The sequence below is a fragment of the Taeniopygia guttata genome, chromosome 1A (assembly GCF_048771995.1).
Source record: "Taeniopygia guttata chromosome 1A, bTaeGut7.mat, whole genome shotgun sequence".
NCBI classification, from domain to species: Eukaryota; Metazoa; Chordata; class Aves; order Passeriformes; family Estrildidae; genus Taeniopygia; species Taeniopygia guttata.
Window position 1 is genome coordinate 62102663 of NC_133025.1, and position 3418 is coordinate 62106080.

A 3418-nucleotide genomic window follows, 5' to 3' on the forward strand; every position below is an offset into this window, starting at 1 on the left:
GGTGGCAGAGATATGTCAAGTGATCCAGAAACACTATCACCAAAACCCACCAGGCAGAAAGGGGAAGAAAAGCCCCATTCTCTGTGGATTCTATGATTCTATGGCTGCAAGAGTCAAGACCTCACAGAAGCAGAGGCAGACACACAGCCTGCTGCAGGATCTCATGGGGGATTGTCTGCCTAGCCCAGGAGCTGCCGTTCCCCACTGTGCCCCCACCTCAGCGCAGCACACGGACAGGATGACAACCCCTTGCAAAGAATTGGAAGGAGGTTTCCTGCACCTCCCTCAGTCTGTTCCTGACCCTTGACTCTGCAAACCTATGGTCTTCTGCAGAAAGAAACAGGATTCCAGCTCTGACCTGGCACTGTGTTAATTCTTCCTTTCTCGCCTCAGGAGGCAGCCCAGATGGAGCCTTTTGGAAGAACAAACTACCTGTGTCAGCTAAGTGGGAGCCTTGACACCAACACAGATTTCTGTCCCCTCTTAATAGAAGCTGGGTTTCCTTTCCTTGCTACAGAGGAAGAAAAAAGGCCTTAGATTTTTTATCTCCTGGCCTAAAATTGGTTGAGTGTACCTCCAAAGAAAATGTAGGTGGAATTGAAAGTGGATGGGAAGGCTGACGTGTTGCCTGTCCCCCGTCCCCAGCCTGGGTGGAGGTAAAGCCAAGAGGAGCAGGGTGTTCCAGCTGAAGGGGTGGTGCAAAGTCCTTCCCTCCTGCAGAGGGAACAGCAGGGAATATTCTGCTCTCACTCCACGCCAAACAGCACAGTTCCTCACCACATCCCACCCAGCAGGCGAGGGTAGAAGGTACCAAAGTCTTTCAGAGCTGCCACTTCGCCACACATCAGAGCCAAGAGGATTAGTTCAGTAAGGGCAGATTCTAAGCTCTGATCGTCTTGTTCCAAGGGTACAGATTACTGCAATATGAGCCATGGGAAAGAAAAAAACAAAACCCAAAAAAAAACCCCAAAAAAACAAAAACAAACAAAAAAAACCCCCAACCAAAACCACTTGAAAACCAGCTGACAGCAAATCAAGCCAAAACACTTTTTTTCTCAGAATGGATAATGATAGAAAGAAAAAACAAAAAAAAAACCAAAAAAAACCAAAGAGAAATTATGAAACTATCACTTTTTTTTTTCACCAGTTCAGAAGCTGATTAGAAATGTTTTGCTCCACACTCTTAACAGAAAATACAGGCAACAGATTTTCTGAAAGATGTAAGCACAAAGGAGCCATTTGATCTCTTGGTGCCATACCTTTGAGTTCCACAGACTCCAATTGCATCCATTGGCTTCTTCATTAAACACAATGAGAGATACTGAGCTAAAGCTTCTACTCCCTGAAAGCCATCCAGTTTTGAGAACATCAAGAGGGGGTGATGCTTCCCTTGATCATGTCCTCCAGGGAATAACCACTGGATTCACAACAGGCCCTCATTTTCTGTTCTCTTACACACCAGTGACAAACTCTAGATCATCTGGCGGGCACAGATATAAACCCATGCCATCCAGCCCACTCTACCAAAATTATTAGCACATTTCAGAGACAACCATCACTGAAGCCATTTATTATTTATCCCGCTCTGGAAGGTTATCAGCTCCCAGCTGAGATCATCAGAGACATTCTTCCTCCATCCTATCTGACTGAAGAGCAATGGAAATCCTGCCTGAGCTTTCTGACTGTGGGGATTGTGCCAGTTTGACCTCCCTTGGTGCTTCCAACAACCCTGTTTATGTAACCACAGAGCCATCCCCTGCCTGGGGCAGTTGGCCAGAAGGTTGATGGGTAGTCTGGAATTACAGTAAATTTAGATATGAGGTATGGCTTCTGTTAGGAATTGGGAGTGACATAAGCAGGCCTGCATGTGAGGTTTACAAAGCACAATACTGCAGGTCACCAGGGAAATCAAGGCTGGGACTTTCAGGAGATTCTAGGAACAAAGATCCAACTTAAAACCAATGAGAAAGAATTTGCTGCTTCTTCTTGGTGGGTCCCAACCCAAACAGACAAACCCAACATTTAGCTGGAAGATTTGAATCCCAAGATTTGAATCAATGCAGTAGAACTGGCATTTAGATGATGATTTGAGCTTGCTCTGATGCTTAAGGCAGGCTCAGAAAGGAAAAAACCTCTTAGTGAGAAAAATTCTTGAACAGATTCCCTGTGATTCACTATGTTCCTTGCTCCATCTGTTTCCCTTAATCTCCAATGTAGCTACACATTAAGCTCACATTTTAAGAATGAATGATGAAGGCTGTAGCCAGCATTATAGTCTGCAGTGAAAAGGCTGCATAAGGCTAAGCTAAAAGAAGTTAACACTTCTAAGTGGTGTCATTCAGTGTAAACCTGTCAAACCCTCCCAGCAGTACAACCCTGGAACACTAACCTGCTTTAATATGCAAGAACCTGTGGCAACTGCTTCTCATAGGTTGCTTTTTTGTTGTTGTTGTTGTTTTTTTGTTGGGTTTTTTTGGGGTTTTTGTTTTTCTTTATTTCCCCCAACCCTTATTTCCTGTTATTGAGGTGATTCTCAAGCCAGGGACTCCCAGCCTCCGGGAGGTTCTTTGAAATCAGTGGTCATCCTTTTTTGGTTTGAGTTTGCCAGTGCAAGCCAGGCTTGACACAAGGTGTAGGGAAGGAGTTGCTGAGGTGCTTTGCAGCCCAGCACAGTCCTCAGGAGAGGTTTTAGCAGGGGCAGAAATTTGCAGAAGGCATTTTTAATGTCCCCCTCTGCTATGTGAGAGGGAAATGCTCCTAGCACAGCCTGCTCACCCTGTCTCCTCCAGCCTGTTTTTTACCTCACATAAGTCCAGAAACTTCCCTGAACTAAGATGGGAGGGAATTCTGTGACATTCAGGAATTTTGCCTAAAAAAACCCCAAAAAACCCAAAAACTCATGCATTGTTAGGTGGTTAAATCAAGAATAGGGCTCAGTCCTAATTTTCACAGACAATATCCTGTCCACAAGACTGTGTGTTTCTCACCAAGCCAGGGTGATGGAGCACAATGGAAAATCATGTAGAAAAATCATGTTGGGATCTTCATGGATTGGCAGTGAAAGGTAACAGATGGCCTGCAAGAAGGATGGAGAGGGACTTTTTACACAGGCCTGGAGTGACAGGACACAAGGGAATGGCTTCAGACTGACAGAGAGCAGGTTTAGATTGGATATCAGGAAGAAATTGTTCCCTGTGAGGGTGCTGAGGCCCTGGCACAGGTTTCCCAGAGAAGCTGTGGCTGCCCCATCCCTGGCAGTGTTCCAGGCCAGGCTGGATGAGGCTCTGAGCAACCTGGGATAGTGGAAGGTGTCCCTACCCATGGCAGGGGGCTGGAATTAGATGATTTTAAATGTCCATTCTATGGACAAATTGTGCTCTCCCTTTTCTATGTCCAAGTTATACTTTGAATAAGCTGA